Source organism: Dendrobates tinctorius, unplaced genomic scaffold, assembly GCF_039654945.1.
Source record: "Dendrobates tinctorius isolate UK_male_01 unplaced genomic scaffold, ASM3965494v1 ptg000019l, whole genome shotgun sequence".
Classification (NCBI taxonomy): domain Eukaryota; kingdom Metazoa; phylum Chordata; class Amphibia; order Anura; family Dendrobatidae; genus Dendrobates; species Dendrobates tinctorius.
The window spans coordinates 77,744,822-77,765,206 of record NW_027361687.1 but is presented as its reverse complement, the minus strand read 5'-3'; the positions used below and the strand labels follow the sequence as shown (position 1 = coordinate 77,765,206).

The following is a 20,385-nucleotide window of genomic DNA, read 5'->3' as shown; positions in this document are numbered from 1 at the left end:
GCCCATAAGACAGTGGAGCTTCATCCATGGGGACCAACATATACTGTAGCATTATGTGGAGCTCATCATATACTGTTTCAAACATTATATGGGACCAATGATTCTGTATGGAGAAATAGATGGGCCTCGTCATGAGATGTAAAAAGTGAGGTATTTTTCATTGTACTATACCGCTATTTCTCTGCCGTATCGGAGCATGATGAGTTGTGGTATGTGTTAAAGGGGCACTCTTTCGCCCAGGGCACATGAAAACCTGCAGCCAGCCCTCCCCCCCCCACAACTTTAGCCAAATAACCCCCATTTTTCAGTGCGTAACTTGTATTATGAAGTTAATTAAGGTTGACAAGCTTAAGTAAGAAGAATTGATGCTTTTGGCATTCAAATGGGCACTGTAGGTGTGTTTCCTGTCCTCCTCTCACTGCCGACTTTTATTCCCCATTGACTTACATTGGGTTTCGTGTTTCGGGATGACCCCGACTTTTCCCTATAATCGGACGATCTTGCTCGACCCGACTTTTGGAAAAGTCGGGTTTCACGAAACGAAACGCGACCCTAAAAAACCAAAAGTCGCTCAACTCTAGTCAGGACCAAGTGACAAACCTCACACACCTGACAGCTTCAGCTCTGCTACATCAGTATAAGATAGTTTTGTTCTGAAGTCCTATGTAAAACCACATTTTGACCAGGACTCTTGCTAAGTGACGAACTTCCCCTTGCACAGCAGACAAACTCAGCTCTGCTACAATTGTGCAGAATAGCTATTCACCACCGCTAAGAAAACAGAACAGGTTTTGCTGCTGTCCTATGTAAAACCATTGATGCCCCATTATGATAAGGTCATGCAGTCCTATGTAAAACTATGGATGCCACATTGTGATACTGTCATGAAGCACAGACCCCTGCCTCTCTTCACCTGAGCGGCTCAGCTCTGCTACATCCATATGGACGAGCTCCAGAGAGGATGCAGCGAGTCTGCCTGCAGTCCTATGCAAGGATCACGTGACCTGACCAACTCTGTGCCGTTCTCCTCTCCATCCACGCTGTGTGCCTGGTCTCACCTGCAGGTGCTGCTGGCACGGCCCTGGTGCGCTGTTCCCGGCCGCCTCTGCCACGCTGTTCCTGGCCACCTCTGCCACGCTGTTCCCAGCCGCCTCTGCCGCGCTACTGCCCAGACTGTCTGGATAGCATCGCCAGTCCTGGCTCCATCAACACCGTGCTGTGTCACTGGTGACTGCCGCTCCTCCCGCCGCTCACTGCTCTGGGTGCCGCCCACATGGCTGCCATCAATGTGCCCGTCCTGGTGCCCGCTGCGTGTCTGCCAGACACAGTGGTGCCGGCCCTGATTTAGGGCCGCATAGTGGCTTACTGGGCTGGGGGGGCGGGGCCCCTGGGGGATTGGAGACCATGAAATGATATTCACTGCTTCCCACGCCCATGTGGGCGTGGGAAGCAGTGAATATTCATTTCTCTTTAGCAGCGGGGACAGGGGTTCCTGCCTCCTGTCACCCACTGCTGGTCCGCTGGCACAGGGCCCCCATAGCAGCTGCATGGTGTGCGACACACCACTGGCTGGGGCCCCTGGAGCAGCAGGGGCCCTAGGCAGCTGGCACTGTATGCCAGCAGGTGCCAGGGTCCACCAGAGAATCCTCCGGTTCTCCAGTGGGCCAGTCCGAAGCTGGTCATGGTAGTTAATGGAAGGGAGCTTCCTGGTTAGAAGCAGAAGGGCGAGGGCACCCACAGAGCTTGGGTGAGCTATTAGCCTGGGCAACTGTAAGAAGCCGTAAAGTTAATTTCAAGGAAGTGCCCAGACATCCAATGCATGGGGGAACAGCACAGACACAGCTGCAGGAGTTACAGAAGATTGAGCTGCAAGTGTGGAAGCTGCAGAGACAAACAGGCGGGTTGCTCACCATGTGGCAGATCTTAGTCTGGGCTGATGCCCTCAGATCTGGGGCGAAATGGCAGAGGGAACACCCGGTGTCAGTGAGTCTGTACAAGGAGGACGCCGAGAAAATGTACATTATGGTACAACCCTATCACGAGCCTTGTGACAGAGAAGTGAAGGAAAAGCTGAAGTGACATGTAATGTGAAACCTGCTGAAGATGCTGTATTGAACCTGGATGTGCTGCGAAGATATGAGAGTAAAGTTTTACGTTTTGAGTTATAACTGGACTGTGTCTCTGTTATTCCACAAACAGCCAAAGGTGACCTTAGAGAGCAAAGGAAGAAAGGAAGAACCCTGATGTGCAGAGAATGGAGAGGCAAGTAAGCTGGGAGTGAAACATGATTTTTATGTAAAGGGAGGTCAGGGCCTGCAAATCCAGATAAGCTCAGCCACAACCATTGCCCTGGCCGACCTTTACATCAGCATGCAAGTCACTGGCTGTACATGCAGTGACATTTTGTGCTTCCTGTAGTTTGCACTCTGAAGTCAGCTGCCGGCTACAGAAGAGGACCCTGTGCTGTGTGGGAGCGGAAGAAGGTGAGTGGAATAGTTTATATTATGTGCTAAAGAAAATTGTCAGAATGGGGGACATATATATACACCAGGATGAGAGTCATATATACTAGGATGGGGAAACATAAAATGGCATGTAAAAGTTTGTGCACCCCTGGTCAAAATTACTGTTATTGTGAACAGTTAAGAAAGTTGAAGATGAAATGATCTCTAAAAGGTCAAAAGTTAAAGATGACACATTTCATTTGTATTTTAAGCAAAATATCTATATAAAAAAACTTCCTTCTCACGCCCAATGGGGTGGTCTTTGTGGTCCTTTCTCACTCTCGGGTCCTCTACCAGAGGCCTGGGAGTTTGATGGTTCTGCGCAGGATCTTAGTTGTTAACAGCATTATGCTTTTCTGGACAGAGAGCTCAGATGTTGCTCCTGGGATCTGTTGCAGTCATTTTCCAAGTTTAGAGGTCTAATCACCACAGGAATCACTGTTACCTTCACCTTCCATATCTTCTCCAGTTCTCCTTTGAGGCCCTGGTATTTCTCCAGATTCTCATATTCCTTCTTTCTTATGTTGCTGTCACTTGGCACTGCCACATCTATTACACTGTGATACCAAAGTTTTGTCTGTCGGACAATTTTGAGTGTTCCTGATAGATTTTTTCCACCTGATTTCAGAAATGACTTCAGATTTTTCCTATCACATAAGGGTTTTAGAGAAATGAAACGAAACATTATAATATTCTGTATAATTCTAAATACTCATATATGAACTTTTTCTGAAACAGTATATTTTGAATTTTCCACTGAAATAACATAAATCGCTGATCTACACATATGCAACCACTTATTATGCGAATTCCATGTGGGTACAGTGAATCATTCAGCTGACTGTGTACGGAGCATACCACATCTCCTGTGCAGGGGAGGAATCAAAAAACAATACTGACATACTTAGAGCATGGCTGAATGGATCATGACCTTCAATGCTGTTCACTGTCCAATGATATGGAGAGTGCAGAGAGATCATGTAACAGATTGCTACTTCTACCTTATAAATGTAACAGGATATACAGCAAAGAACAAAAAATCTGAAGAATATCCTAATCTTCCTTCAGCCATAAGACCAGTGGCACACAATGAAAGTCTTCATGTTCCAAAGCCGCCCAAAGTATGGATAATGGAGGGCGACGAAGATGAACTAGCAATGTCAGTGAAAAATTAAACTGCTGCAGACCCAGACTTTGAGCCTTCTACATCTAATCCTCATCTGTTCAGTCAAGCTGATCTGAGTGACTTGGTCAGAGATTTGAAATTGTCAGAGAGGCAGGCAGAATTATTGGGATCAAGGCTACAAGAATGGAATTGCTTATTATCAGGAACAAGAGTTTCTGTTTTTTGCAGTAGTAAAGAAAATCTTAATCAATTTTTCAACCTTGTCAACAGTTTAACCTTTTGCAACGACGTCTTGGGGTGGTTTGGTGCTCTTGGATGCAAACATGACCTGAAGAAATGGCGACTATTTATTTATTCGTCAGTTTTAAGTCTGAAAGCTGTTCTACTACACAACGGAAATATCTATCCTTCTATACCTATGAGACATGCAGTACACATGAAAGAAACGTGTGAGAATATGAAGTTACCGCTGACCCACATTAATTATAGAAATTATAACTGGAACATATGTGGTGATCTAAAAGTTGTTACACTTCTTGGACTGCAGCTTGGCTATACCAAGTACTGTTTTATTTGTGAGTGGGACAGTCGTGCACAAGAAATGCACTATTTCAGAAAGGACTGGCCAATCAGCGAAAACCTGGTTGCTGGACAGAAGAATGTTAAACATATTCCTCTCGTGGATCCAGCAAAGATATTTCTCCCTCCTTTGCATATTAAACTTGGGCTTATGAAGAATTTTGTCAAAGCAATGAACAAAGAATCGGAAGCCTTTTCTTACTTGCGGCAAAAATTTCCAAGAATAAGTGATGCAAAGATTAAAGAAGGTATTTTTATTGGCCCAAAGATCAGAGATATAATGAATGACATTAGCTTTGATGGTCTTTTGCAAGGTGCTGCACAAGTGGCATGGAGAGCCTTTAAAGATTTGACCTTCAACTTCCTTGACAACAGCAGGGCACTGAACTTTGAACAACTCGTGGACAACATGCTCACAGCATATCATTTGATGAAATGCAATATATCACTAAAAATGCATTTTCTAAACTCTCACTTGGACTTTTTCCAGCCAACCTTGGTGCTGTTAGTGATGAGCACGGTGAAAGATTTCACCAAGACATTGAGCTGATGGAGAAAAGGTACCAGGGAATGTGGAATATGTCAATGCTGGCTGACTATTGTTGGAATCTTATTCGAGAAGCATCTGACATGGATTATAAATGAAAGTCGTCTGCAAAACACTTTTGAACAATTGCTTTTGCTACTGACATCGATGCACATGTATGTAGTGTCTCGGACATCATAATGTAGACTATAAACTTGTTTCTCAAAAACATTACATGATACAGACTTTTTTAGCACGTATTCATGTTCAGCATATCAAAATCTATAAGATACAATAAAATTTTCTCAGGGGACAAGAACTTCCCTGAAATTTGTTGCGCAGAGTTATCATTGCTGTCTTCTGATCTTTGTCTACTATCACAATGTCTGGTTGGCTAGCCAACACCTGCTTATCTATCTGGATCTTGAAGTCCCACAGGATTTTAGCCCTTTCATTCTCCACCACTATATCTGAGGTCTCCCACCTGGACTTAGGGGGACTTAGCCCATATGCTGTGCAGATGTTCCACTACAGAATTCTTCTACTTGGATGTGGCATTTGGTATACGCTGTTCCTGCTTGCATTTTGCATCCTGCCACTATGTGTTGGACGGTTTTTGAGGATTCTTTGTATAGTCTGCACCTTGGGTCTAGTCTTGTGTGGAAGATTCTTGCTTGTATGGATCTGGTACTTAGTGCTTGCTCTTGTGCCGCCATGATTAGTGCCTCTGTGCTGTCTCAGAGACCAGCTTTCTCCAGCCATGGGTAGGATTTCTCCATGTCAGCCACCTTCATTATCTGTCAATGGTATATAGGGTCGGTGGCCGAGCTGGAGGGGTGGTCCCTCTTCTTACCGCGCAAAGACGAAACAGAGACAAGATGGAGACTGATTCTGGGTGCAACAGGTCCAAGCTTTATTCACTCGCTGTCCGACTGACAGCCTCACAGCACTCCGCAATTTTTCCTCAAGGCTCTCTGGTTACAATACGCCACAGAACACCGCACTTTTGCCAGGGACGTATATATACGTACCGTCCCTTTACTCTTGTTGACGCTTTTGACAGGTCCGTCACTGTGGCCTCCTTAGGCCCATAAACCAACAGTAATTTCACTGATCACAACGTCTTTCTTAACACGGTATCCGTAACCTCTGTGCCTCGTCGATATAACCTCTATGTCTCATCTATTTTGCGGTATTCCTGTCAGGACCTCCCCCTGAAGTTCTCTCTCCTCAGTCCCCCTGGTTTGGATTCTCTTCACAGCGCACAGACTGTCACAGTCCTCCTGTCACTGGAGCTCCCCCTGGGGACTGGAACCTTCTAGAACCCTCCCTCAGTATTTATAGCACTCCCAGTCCCCTGTCACTGTAACTCCGCCCACCATGACCAACGGTTTCTAAAGCCCTAAGCTGATGTCAAATCCTTTGCTCACACTCCTCCCTGCCATCTAATAGTCAACCCAAGGTACTGCACGTCCACTACACTTTCCTAGCTGTTTCCCCACTGTAGTAACTGACACCTGTCTAAACTGTGCAAACCTATCTTTCTCTATACTGACACGTCCGTCCGTCCATCAGGTCACCTTCCCTACAGGTACATCCTATGCAGCAGCTTGTCTTGCCATGGCGTATCATGTTCCTGCTTTTCCTTCCAGATCTGCTGTTGTTGCTGCCTTAGGCTTTCTTTCAGCATCTCATCTTTTGGTGCCATTTTTCTGATGTATTCCTGCATACTCCTTGTTTCATCTGTAGGTATATGCGGCAACTGGGGGGTGGTCCCTTTTTCGCCGAGAACAGACTGGAGAAAGAAACCAAAGTAGGTTCAACAGGTCTTCTTTATTGGTTGTCCTCCCAATGACAGCCTCCATACACACAGGCCCGGGTACCTTTCACCTCCTTCTCTTTCCTCCAATTGACATCCCTCGCGGTTCTTTCGCTGTGGCTGCCCTAGGCCTACCACCACAGCGCTTCGCCTGTCTGAGTCCGTCTGTCTGGTACCCCCGGGCTTCCTCTGTCCTGCGACTATCCTGCAGTCTCCTTCTCTGCTGAACTCCTCCTCCTTGAATGGTTCCCTTCTGGAACTCTCTCTCCCTATTTATTCCCCTCCCTGGGAATTCCCCTCTCGAGTTCCCGTAACTCCGCCCACCATGACTATGCGGTTTCCTAGCCTTAAGCTGCTGTTAAGCCCTTTTCTCACAGCTCCCTGCCTCCATCTTGTGGCCAAACCTTAGTACTGCACCATCACCTTTTTCTGCTGTTGTCTCCCCCTAGTGGCCAAAACCCAGTACTTTACTATCTTCCAGCCTTTCTAGCTGTCTCCCCACATATATACACCAGTCCACGTCAAGTACATTTATGGTACATCTTGCATTCACCTTCCTGCTGCAGACAGGTCCATAGCATACACATCTGTGGATGCTTATCAAGCCTCACCCACCCTCCTTTCTGCTGGTATACAGTCTTTGGTAGCTAGACTTAGGGTGGTTACCTCCATGTTTTGTGAGGAGCTTTTGTGACTTCACATCTGGAGCGTCCATCTCTTCTTTTGGCCAGCACACTATGCAAGCAGGGCATCTGATAACTGGCAGGGCATATGTATTGATGGCGCAAATTTTATTCTTCCAGTTGAGCTGGCTCTTCAGGACCTGTCTTACCCTTTGATGGTATTTGGATGTTGCTGCTTTCCTTGCCTCCTCATCAAGGTTACAATATCCCTGTGGGATGCCGAGGTACTTGTAGCATGTCTGTACATCTTCTATGTGCCCTGCTGGTAATTCCACTCCATCAGTCTTAACTACCTTGCCGCTTTTTATTACTAACCGGTCGCACTTCTCCAGTCCAAAGGACATCCTGATGTCTCTGCTGTAAATCCTTGTCAGGTGGATCAGTGAATTGATGACTCACTCGTTTTTGGCATACAGCTTGATGTCATCCATGTAGAGGAGGTGGCAGATGGTGCTTCCACTCTTAAACTTGTATCCATACCAGACTCTGTAAATATCAGATTGGGGGGGTTCAAGCCTATGGAGAACAGCAATGGTGACAGTGCATCACCATGGTATATGCCGCATTTGATGGTTACTTGTGCTAGTTGTCTTGTGTTGACTTCAAATGTTGTTCTCCATAGCTCCATTGAGTTTCTAGGGAAGGTTCTTAATTTCCTGTTGACATTGTAGAGAGCCAAGCACTCACAGATCCGTGTGTGGCATTTAGTCATTGAGCTTTCCTGTATTCAATCCAGGCTGTGCTGAGATTGGTGTGTCTGGATCTTGAGTCTTGCACGACTGCTCTATCTACTAGGAGCTGGTGCTTAGAGCCTCTGGTGTCAGTCCCAATGCCTTTCTGAGAGCTGGATTCATGTACTGGTTCATATGGTTCTGTAGCTTGGTGGCTATGGTGCGTGACAGGAGTTTCCATGTTGTTTTAAGGTAGATTATTGGGCAGTAGTTGGATGGAACTGTTCCTTTGTGAGGATCCTTCATGATCAGCATTATTTTACTTTGTGTTAGCCAATTTGGGTTGTGGCTTGCTTCTAACAGTTGGTTCATGTACCGCTGCTAATTTTCTTTAGCCAGTAGGTGTTCATCTCTTCATGTTCTTTACCAGCTGTTGGATGTCTGCTTCTGTAATGGTGACTGGTTCTTGCTCTAGGTCAGGGGTGGGGAACTTTTTTCCATCTGGGGGCCATTTGGAAATTTCTACCATCATTCGAGGGTCACACAAAAATGATCACCTTGAGGCTGTGTACCCACGTAAGTGTTTTTTTTCGCGTTTTTTACCAGCAAAAATGCTTAAAAGAAGCATCCCATTCATTTTAATGAATTCCGCACTTTTTGTGCATATTGATGCGTTTTTTTTCCATGAAAAAAACGCATTGCGGTAACAAACGCAGCATGCTCATTAATTTTGCAGAAAAATCCGCATTTCTAGCTATTTTCTATGAGACTGGGGACGCGCGGAATAAAAACGAGCGTTTTCTGGGAAGGAGTCCGGTTTTCATGCAGAAATTTTCTGCATACGTGGTTACATTGACTAAATATACCGGGGTAATTTTCAGGCTAACAATTAATTACAGTAACTCACCCTTAATGTGAAGGCTGGAGCTGCTTCTCCATCACTGGGGGCTATATATATCACAGGTGGTAGCATATACAGTATTCGGGGGGATATACAGCACTTTCGGGGTAAATGCAGCAGCTGTGGGGGATATATAGCACCGGGTGGAACAGGGATCGTCGGGGAGGCTCATAGATCACCGGGGGGGACAGATCACTGAGGGGTGACACGAAGATCACAGGGGTGCACATAGCTTTGGGTGACAGATCACAGGGGGCACATGGGAGCACAAACATCACAGGGGGTGCATAGCAAGTGGGCACATAGATAACAGGGGTGCACATAGCAAGGGGCACAGAGATCACGGGGGGCACATAGCTGGAGGGCACAGATCACAGGGGGCATAGATATCACATGGGGAAACAGCTGGGGGGGCACATAGATGGAGGGCACAGATCACGGGGGGTATATATAGGTGGGGGGCACAGATCACATGTGGAAACATAGCTGGGGGCACAGATCATGGGGTATATATAGGTGGGGGGCACAGATCACATGTGGAAACATAGCTGGGGCACAGATCATGGGGTATATATAGGTGGGCTGACTCCAGCTCTCATGGGGTTAATAAACAACTTCCTTTCTCCTGACTAAGGCTACTTTCACATTTCCGGATTTTAAATCCAGCGGGCTGCGGCGAAAAGTTGTCAAACCTGATCCGGTAGGAGCCGCAGCCCGCCGGATCATCTGTTTTTGCAGGATACGGTGCAGGAGAGGGAGAGGGAAAGAGAGTCTTCGCGCATGTGTTCTGCAAAATAGCGGTCCGGCGCTGTCAAAAAACGTTGCATGGAACGTTTTTTTTGCAGACGCCGGACAGGCATTTTTTGCCGTTTCCGGCTAAAGCCAGACACGCCGCATGGCCATCAGGCGCAATGCAGCGATAATGTAAGTCTATGGGAAAAAAGCCGGATCTGGTGGCAGCAGGCGCCGGATCCCGTTTTTCCATTTTTCGCCGCATCGCGCCTGATGCTTCAAAACGGAAATGTGAAAGTAGCCTTATTGTGCTCTAATACTACAAGTTCCATGAGGCATTGCACTGCTGGCTTACATGCAATAAGCACACCCACTCCAAACCACACCCAAACCCTCCCTCTTCTATCTTCAATCTTATTGTAAAGGCCCTGGTAAACATAGCGATATTGCTAGCAATATCGCTAAAGCGTCACCGATTTTGTGACGCAGCAGCGATATCGGTAGCGATATCGCTACATGTGACACTAACCTCCAACCGGCCCCCTCCGCTGGATATCGCAGATCGCACGAGATTGTGCAGCTCCATTTCTTGTCATCAGCTTCCTGCTGGCGAGCGACGCATGGACGCGGGCGGAAGAAGACATCATCGCTGCGCGTGACAGGTAAGTAACGACCCCTGAGCATTGCTGCATCGCGGCTGAGATCTGCCTGTTTGGCAGCTCACTAGCGACCATTTAGCGATGCACCAGCGATCCTGACTGGGTCGTATCGTTGTCAGGATCGCTGGTGCATCGCTAAATGTAACGGGGGCTTAAGGGTCTGTGCAGATGTTGTGTGGATTCTGCTGTGTTGTACAGTACCATAATTTCAATGTAAAACAAAAAATGCTGTGCACATGCTGCAGAAAAATCCGCAGTATAAACGCTGCGGGTTCATTTCTGCAGCATGTCAATTCTTTGTGCGGATTCCGCAGGTGAAATCCACACAAAAGCTGCAGGAAATCCGAATTGAATCCGCAGCATAAGGCTTTGTGCACACGTTGCGGAGTATCCCGCGGATTTTTCCGCACAAAAAACGCAGCTCTTGGCAGAAAACGCAGGTGCATTTTTTATGCGGTTTTGCCTGCAGATATGTATGCGTTTTTGTAAACAAAAAAAAAAGATTTGTGATGTCATTTCTGGTCCAACCTCCTCTTTTACATTGGTCCAACCCACACCCCATTACAGATAGATAGATAGATAGAATAGATAGAAGGAAGGATAGATAGATGGAAGGATAGATGGATGGAAGGATAGAAGGATAGATAGCTGGAAGGATAAATAGATAGATAGATAGATAGATAGATAGATAGATAGATAGATAGAAGGAAGGATAGATAGATGGAAGGATAGATGGATGGAAGGATAGAAGGATAGATAGCTGGAAGGCTAAATAGATAGATAGATAGATAGATAGATAGATAGATAGATAGATAGATAGATAGATAGATAGATAGATAGATGGATTGGCAGAAGGAAGGATAGTGTGCTGTTCCGTCTAAAGTTATGATTATATGGTTTCATAGATTGTTATTTTCCATGATTAACATCATGTTGACCTGCTCCACTACCAGCAGTATCCACTAGAGAGAGCCCTGCCTCAAAAGTCGGATTAAGAGAGTTCACAACAGGGTGGGACCCTAAGGCCTGAGCTGCCAAGGTGGAAGCCATTAGCAACTGGTGTAGACCCCAGACTAAAAAGCAGGTACTTGCATTTTTAGGAACTGCTGGTTACTATCAAAAATTTGTTTCTAATTTCAGCACCTTGGCCAAGCCCCTAACCGACCTGACCTGCAAGAACATGCCTAGGAATGTGACGTGGACGACTGCATGCGAGGATGCCTTTTCAGCGTTAAAGACCGCCCTCATCACTGCTCCTGTCTTGGCTGCCCCTGATTATAAGCACAGGTTCCTCATGCAGACAGATGCATCCACCTTTGGGATTGGGGCAGTACTTAGCCAAGTGAACGCCGCCGGAGAAGAACACCTTGTTGCTTTTGCCAGTCGAAAACTACTGGATCGGGAAGTTGCCTATGCCACTATTGAAAAGGGGTGCCTTGCCATCGTATGGGTGCTAAAAAAATTGCAGCCATACTTGTATGGCAGAGACTTTACAATTGTTACAGACCACAACCCCCTCACATGGCTGAACCGTGTATCCGGGGACAATGGAAGATTACTGCAGTGGAGCTTATCCTTACAACCCTACAGCTTCTCCATCCAATACAAGCAGGGAAGCCAACACCAGAACGCCGATGGACTGTCTCGACAAGAAGAACCATAGGCCCCCCAGGCCGACCTACCTCTGCCACTGTACAAGGAACTATGAACGACTGAGCAATGTAGACTAAAGTGAGCAGGCCAGAGGTCTGTGTAGACCTCATGGCGTGCTCAATTATTATGAGGGGGGAGAGGTTGTGATGGTGTGATATGTTATGTGGGTATCATTTTGTGTTTATTTATATTTTCTGGATTTCCATAGTGTTCTCTTGTTGCCCTGTATCATTCCATGTATTCCCCATATTGTTTAGAGTCTCAATTACCTTCCAAAAGTCTGATAATTGAATTAGCTCACTTACTGTCTGCAGCCTGACTGTATCTATGCCTCTTAATGAACCCCCCTGTAGTGCCTTAATCCCCAAGGCACCTTTGTCAGGTCTGGTAAGCCTGAATACCGCCCCAACCTGTCTGACTACCCCTGGACATAAGGAGGGGGCTGGGGAGGACAGGAGCTGGAGAAGTCAGACCCTGTGTTGTGATGATCGTGTGAAGACAGCACGTCAGAGAGAAGGGAAAGCATATGGACCCATTTTATCCTCTGCTGGATTATTGGACTCTCATCTCCTTGGACATTCATCCTGTTACTGAACAGCATTCGTGTTCTGGACTATTGTATCCTCAGTGTGGTGGATTGTTTATGGACCTGTTAGTTTTGCCTATAATAAAGGTCTTGGTCACACTTCCCTCGCTCTGTTGATTTTGTGGTATTGGAGAAGGACCCTGTTATGAATGAGTCACCAAGGAGGAAAAAACAAAATGCAAGCTAAGCCCACAAAACTGGAGAGGTTGGTAACTAGCAGCATGCAGATCCCTAATCCTATCCACAACAACTAGCAGTAGCCGTGGAGCGTGCCTACGGTGGTCCTAGATGCCTCGTCACGGCCGGAGAACTAAATAAGCCTAAAGAAAGAAAGGGGAAATCTAAACTGCCCCAGAGCAGACCCCAAAGCAATAGACAGCCCCCAACATGTATTGTCGGTGAAACAAGATGAAAACACAGACACAGGTAGAAAGATAGGCTGAGCAAACGATGGGGCCCTCACTAACTAGAAAGGACAGGAAAGAAAAGCTGCTGTCTGCAATCACGCAAAAAACCCTGCCAAAAAGAATGTCCAACACATCTGATAGAAAAAGGCCCTGAAGTCGCTAGACTTCAAATCACTATATCAGCACTCAGGTATATTCTGAAGACAGAGCAAAAGAGATCAACTGAAAATGGGGATTCAGCCCAGTCCCAGCCAGGGCTGGCTGAACACAAAAACTAAGTAAACCAGACAAAAACTCATATGAACAATAGCAGAGAAAACTTAGCTTTAGGAAGGCAGGAACCAAACTGGAAACCAGGAGCCACAGTCAGGAAAATCACCAGCAAGAAACTAGGGAGTCGGCTGCCTTAAATCCAATCAGAAACTCCTGATGTCCAATCGCAGTCTTCTTCCTCAGGTTGCCAGTCTCTGCCATTTAGATCAGCTTCATTACCTCCCTTCACCAACAGAGGGAGCCCAGATAGAGAACTCACTACTCCTCTGTCAGCACAGCCAGCTCCATAATCCTCACCAGAAGCCAGAGACGAACCCGAAAATGAGCTCACAACAGGACTCGTGACACAAGGATTTACTGAACAGGCAATAACAAGTAGTACTCCACGTAGGGAGGAAAAGACAATCAGTAAAAGAATATACGAAACAAGACAAATTATCGGCTGCAGTTCTGGCAGGGGAAAGACTGGAAAATCTCTCGGTGGCGTCTCAACTGATGTACAAAGTCTCTGACTGTGCTACAGAGATACGAGTAGCACTGCCATCTGACAGTGCTGATAGATTCAGTTCTGCTTGACTTGGGTGCGCTGAAACGTGGAAACAGTCCTTAATGTGGATTCCTCAGAAATGGCACCGGACACGGGTTGTGAGCATGTGTACAGTCGGCAACAGCCCACGGTCTTACGGAGTAGTCTCTAAGCAGTTTGTCCAGTATCTCAGGTAAAATACGGGTATCCAACAGTGCGGGAACAGATGGTAACTTAATAGCATCACGAGAAGTCTTAAGGTCAGCACACTGAGGTATGGTAAAAGTGGAGTTGTCAGCTCAAGCAGCGGAGAGGGAGTCATCCGTCTCCTGTCGCCTTCCCGCCAAGTCTGACCCATTCCTGCACTCAGGTCTCATTATATACCCCGCATTCCTTGCTGTCTGACAGAAAGGTCTCTCCCTTTCAGAGGAAACCTCACCTGCCAACAGTGGTGAGAGCCCCGATAGTTGCGGCCTTAAAGGGCACCGCACACTGCCGACTCCGTCTTGACTCATGTGACTCATGTGTAGTCTTTCATTTGGTCTGCTGCCACCTGCTGGTCTTTTTCTGTACAGCATCCTGCAGCTAATTAATTCTAGTACATGCCTTCCACTTCCGGGTCAGATCACTCCTTTTCTTCCTGCTTGCGGCCATTCTTAGTTTCATTTTCACTCGGGAGAGATGCGCCTGTACCAAGCTTTGAAAGGCATCAGTTTTTGGACCACCTTGCTCCAACTTTCTACCAATTTGCTGCACACCTTGCTGCACAAACATTGCTGTATCACCTTGGTTGTTACATCTGCATGTCTGGAGAACCTACTGCATTACCAATCACATGCTGTATGTCCAGATCTCCAAATAAACAAGTCTGGACTTCACAATCCTTGGTGTGTATCATCTCTCCGGACGCATGAACAGCAAAACAGCAACAATGGTACTGTCTGCCCTGCATTGAGGAAACGAAAGGTAGGAATCTCTCCCAGCCCCAATCAACTACACCTCCATTCGCCTCCTGTGGGGACAGAACAGTCAAAAAACTGCCTTGAAGCCTGGCAAAAAATCACCCTTATATCCTAACCCGTCTGCCTGCTCACATACTGCAGCCCTGCTCTGCTAAGAAACTCTGCAGCGTCACTCCATACCGCATTGTGCATAGAGACTCTCCGTATATTATACAACATCGCTGCAGATTGTCGGACTGCAAAACCCCACAATTCTCTAAAAACACATTGGGAATCTCATAAGGACGCCTTAACTAAGCTGCACTGCGATTTCCAGCCCCCAATTCAAAAGTTCAGTTTCTTAAAGAGACAGTACACTTTAAATCAAAATGACCGACAAAGACCCTGCACAGTCTCCCACTGCTGAAACAGAGCAAATACAACGCGATACTGTCCATTATGAAGAGGGGGAAACAGAGCCAGCTTCAGAAACAGACAAAGACACACGACCAAAAGGCTCTGTCAAACCAACCATAAAGGCTGTCGAAAACTATCACAATATAAAGGATGAGTTCAATGACAACCTGGACGACCTATGGGAATGAGTCACCTCCCTCATGTCAGGCATTCATCGCCACAAAAATGATGCAGCGAGTCTACAGGACACTATAAAACGGCTAGACACGGGCCACGGAATATACAAGAGACTGTCCGCAAGGTACGTTGCCTTCCTAAAAGACTCTAATATTGATGAAGCCTCATCAGATTTAAGCAAAGTAGATTCCATAGAAAGAGAAAGGGACGCCGCTGTGCAAGACGCCAAAGATAAAGCAGAGCTCTGTATTTCTCATCTGCAAGAATCAAGATCCCACAGGTCAGGCTCATCCAGACACTCTTCTCGATCATACAAATCATCCTGCTCAAGGACTTCAGCCCTCAGCGACAGAATCCTAGAGACCCGTTTAAACGCAGAGCGATCTAAACTAAGACGCTCCTACACAGAAAAGAAAGCAGAAGCAGAGGTAGAAGACAAGAAAGCAGAGGCAGAAGCCAAGAAAGTAGAAGCGGAGGCAGAAACTAGGAAAGCAGAACCAGAGGCAGAATCCAGAAAAGCTGAAGCACAGGCAGAAACCAAGAAAGCAGAGGCAGAAGCAAAGAAAGCAGAAGCAGAGGCTCAAGCAAAGATTCTTCAAACACAAATGGAGGAAGAAATCGCGCTAGCCGAAGTAAAAATACTCGAGCAAGTGTAGGGTCGGTGGGCCGAGCTGGGGGGTGGTCCCTCTTCTTACCGCGCAGAGATAAAAGCAGAGACAAGATGGAGGCAGAATCTGGGTGCAACAGGTCCAAGTTTATTTCACTCGCCATCCGGCTGACGGCCTCAGAGCACACCGCACTTTCTTTACCTCACGGCCCTCCGTTTCCAGGACCGCTTCTCACACACCGTACGTTACAATGGGGACGTGTATGCATACACCGTCCCCTCTTCGCTCGTCGACGCTCCTGACAGGTCCGTCACTGTGGCCGCCTTAGGCCCGTAAACCAACAGCACTTCCACTGATCAGTCGTCGTGTCAAATACGGTGTCTTACACCCAGTTCCTCGTCCCTTCTGCGGTTCTTCCTGTCAGGACCACCCCCCCTGACGTTCTCTTTCCTCAGTCCCCCTGGTTTGGATTCTCCTCACAGTGCACAGACTGTCGCAGTCCTCCTGTCACTAGAGCTCCCCCTGGGGACTGGAACTTTCTGGAACCCTCCCTCAGTATTTATATCTCTCCCGGTCCCCTGTCACTGTAACTCCGCCCCCCATTACCAACGGTTTCTAAAGCCCTAAGCTGATGTCAAGTCCTTTGCTCACACTCTTCCCTGCCATCTAATGGTCAACCCAAGGTACTGCACGTCCACTACACTTTTCTAACTGTTTCCCCACTGTAGTAACTGACACCTGTCTAAACTGTGCAAACCTATCTTTCTCTATTCTGACACGTCCGTCCGTCAGGTCACCTTCCCTACACAAGCATTGAAGCAAAACCTTGACCCGATTTGCCTACCACCAATGGAAGAAGAGGACCCAGCTGTCCGTACCAGTGATTATGTGCAGAAACAGATATCTGCAGCACACACCTTCTCCAGCGACGTTCAACCCAACAATGTGGAAACATCCAAGTCAGCCCAACTTACACTGCCAGTGTTACCCACAGCATCTGCAGAGACCCAAGACCAACGCCATAATGTGTCCCCTCAGGAGCAGCAATCATCACAAGACGACCACAAGGCACACTCCAGTCCATCTCCATAGTTCAAGCCGCAGTCATCAAAATCTCCAGAGGTTAAACCACAGCTCAACCCTGCAGCAACATCATTCTACCCTGGAACAATTCACCTTTCCATGCCACACAGCTTATACGCCCGAGGGGCAACACAAGCTAACACGGTAACAAGGAGTGAAGTGTTATGATTGAGTCACCGTAGGAGGCAAAAACAGAAATACAAGCTAAGTCCAGAAAACCAGAGAAGTTGGCAACTATCAGATTGCAGACCCCTGAACCTACAAACACAACTAGTAGTAGCCGTGGGGGGTTCCTACGATGCCCTAGACCCCTCGATCACAGCCGGAGAATTTAAATAGGCCTAAAGAAAGAAAGGGGAAATCTAAACTGCCCCAGAGCAGACCCCAAAGCAATAGGCAGCCCCCAACATATAATGACGGTGAAGCAAGATGAAAACACTAACACAGACAGAAAGATAGACTGAGCAAAGCCGGGGCCCAAAACTACCTAGATAGGAAAGGACAGGAAGGCTGCTGTCTGCAATCTGCCAAAACCCTATCAAAGACAAAAGCCAACAAGCTGATATGAAAAAGACCCTGAAGCTAGGCTTCAAAAACTAAATCAGCACTCAGGTATTTTCAGAAGACAGAGCTAAAGGAATTCAGCACACCCAGCAGGGAATGGCAGAAATCCAGAAAAACAAAGCAAAACAAAGTCAAAGCACAAATGCAAAAAGCCGAGCAGCAAACTTAGCTTTAGAGGAGCAGGAATTCAGACTGGTCTCCAAGGATCCCACAGAGAAATCACCCGCAGGGCAGAAGGGAGTCGGCAGCCTTATATCCTGTCAGTAACTCCACTCAGCCAGTCATCGTCATCAGCCTCAGGTGTTTGATAATCAGGCTCACTACCTTTCTTTACCAGAAGAGGGAGTTCCTCGGGCCTCAGTAATGAAGGGGAAAATGAACTCACAACAGTACCTCCCCCTTGAGGAGGGGTCACCGAACCCTCAACTACGCCACCAGGGTGATCAGGGTGAGCCTGATGAAAGGCACGCACCAATCTTTTGGCATGAATATCAGAGGCAGAGACCCAGGAATTATCCTCCTGACCATAACCCTTCCACTTAACCAAATACTGGAGTCTCCGTCTAGCCAGACGGGAATCCAGTACTTTCTCTACCTCATATTCCATGTTACCTTCAACCAATACAGGGTCTGGCGGTGCCACCCCCGGAACAACAGGTTCAACAAACCTCTTCAACAAAGATTTATGGAACACATTATGGATTTTAAATGTGACAGGAAGAGCCAAACAAAAAGAGACCGGATTAATAATCTCCACAATCTTGTAAGGTCCAATAAATCTAGGCTTAAACTTAGGAGAAGCCACCTTCATAGCAATATTTTTTGATGATAACCACACCATATCATCAACCTTAAACTGGGGACCAATGGTCCTATGTCGGTTGGAAAACCGCTGGGCCTTTTCCTGGGAGAGAGATAACTTATCCACCACTTGGTCCCAGATCTGGTGCATTCTCTCCACCACAGTGTCAACACCTGGGCAGGCAGAAGGCTCCACCTGCCCTGAAGAAAATCGAGGATGAAACCCAAAGTTACAAAAAAAAGGTGACATCAAAGTGGCAGAACTAGCTCTATTATTTAAAGCAAATTCGGCTAAGGGCAAAAATGAAACCCAATCATCCTGATCAGCAGAAATAAAACATCTCAAATATGACTCCAAGGTCTGGTTTGTTCTCTGTCTGCCCATTGGTCTGAGGGTGAAAAGCAGAGGAGAAGGACAACTGAATTCCCAGCCTGGAACAGAAAGTTCTCCAAAATCTAGACACAAACTGGACTCCTCTGTCAGATACAATGTTCTCAGGAATCCCGTGCAAACGAACCACCTGTTGTAAAAACAGGGGCACCAACTCAGAGGAAGATGGCAACTTAGGGAGTGGTACAAGATGAACCATCTTAGAGAACCTATCACAAATCACCCAAATAACAGTCATCCTTTGAGAGACAGGCATATCAGAGATGAAATCCATTGAAATATGGGTCCATGGCCTCTTGGGGACAGGCAAAGGCATCAACAACCCACTAGAGCGAGAACACGATTTAGACCGGGAGCACGTCCCACAGGACTGCACAAAATTCCTGACATCACGAGACAAGGAGGGCCACCAAAAAAACCGACTCACCAGATCTCCAGTACCAAAAATACCTGGATGACCAGCCAAAGCAGAGCAATGAAATTCAGACATCACTCTCTTCTTCCACTGGTCAGGAACATACAACTTTCCACTGGGACAACGCTCAGGTTTGTCCTCCTGGAACTCTTCCTGAGCACGTCTCAAATCGGGAGAGATGGCAGAAAGAACTACCCCTTCGCCTAAGATGGTAGCAGGCTTGGTCACCACAGGAAAATCAGCAAAGAAGCTCCTAGAGAGGGCGTCTGCCTTGACATTCTTCGTTCCAGGAAGAAAAGAAACCACAAATTCAAAACGTGTAAAAACCAAGGCCCACCTAGCCTGACTAGGGTTCAAGCGCTTAGCCGACTCTAGGTAAATCAAATTCTTGTGGTCAGTGAGGACCACGACTTGATGCTTAGCTCCCTCCAACCAATGTCTCCACTCCTCAAATGCCCATTTCATGGCCAACAGTTCCCTATTCCCCACATCATAGTTACGTTCAGATGGAAAGAACTTTCGGGAAAAGAAAGCACAGGGATTCATTTTAGATGTTACAGGATCCTTTTGGGACAAAACAGCTCCTGCACCAATCTCAGAAGCATCCACCTCTACCTGGAATGGAAGTGAGACATCAGGTTGCCGCAAAACCGGGGCGGAGGTGAATCTTCGCTTCAGCTCCTGAAAGGAAGAAACAGCCTCCGGAGACCAATTTAACACATCAGCACCCTTCTTAGTCAAATCAGTCAATGGCTTGGCAATACTAGAAAATTTTGCTATAAATTTCCGATAAAAATTAGCAAAACCCAAAAACTTCTGGAGGGCCTTCAAAGAAGTGGGCTGAACCCAATCGTAAATGGCCTGTACCTTGGCCGGGTCCATTTCAATAGTTGACGGGGACAAAATAAATCCCAAAAAAGAAATCCTCTGTACTTCAAAAAGGCAGTTTAGATCCTTTGACATACAGGGAATTCTCCCTCAAGATCCGGAACACAGTCCGAATATGTTCCACATGAGAATCCCAATCCTTGGAGAAGATCAAAATATCATCCAGATAGATAATCAAAAATGTATCGACAAAATCTCGGAAAATATCATTCATGAAGCACTGGAAGACAGAAGGGGCATTAGTGAGCCCAAAAGGCATCACCAGGTACTCAAAATGTCCCTCCGGAGTATTAAACTCCGTCTTCCATTCATCCCCATGCTTAATGCGAATAAGATTATATGCCCCCCTGAGGTCAAGCTTGGTAAACCAGCAAGCACCTTTAACTCTGGAGAATAGATCAGAAATCAAGGGTAACGGATACTGATATTTAACAGTAATTTTGTTGAGAGCACGA

The 20,385-nt window shown here is 46.7% G+C and overlaps 1 protein-coding gene across 2 annotated transcripts in view; it reads right to left on the bottom strand.

Moving 5' to 3' along the window:
• LOC141083071 (receptor-interacting serine/threonine-protein kinase 3-like) overlaps nt 1-20,385 on the bottom strand; it is a 240,686-nt gene that overhangs the window by 180,543 nt on the left and 39,758 nt on the right. The window contains exon 2 of one of the 2 annotated variants that reach the window (XM_073567244.1): nt 2,950-3,151. The exons of the other annotated variant lie outside the window; for it this stretch is intronic. The gene's annotated coding sequence lies outside the window, so the exon portion shown is untranslated. The remainder of the gene's footprint in view (nt 1-2,949; nt 3,152-20,385) is intronic. 2 annotated transcript variants of the gene reach the window in all.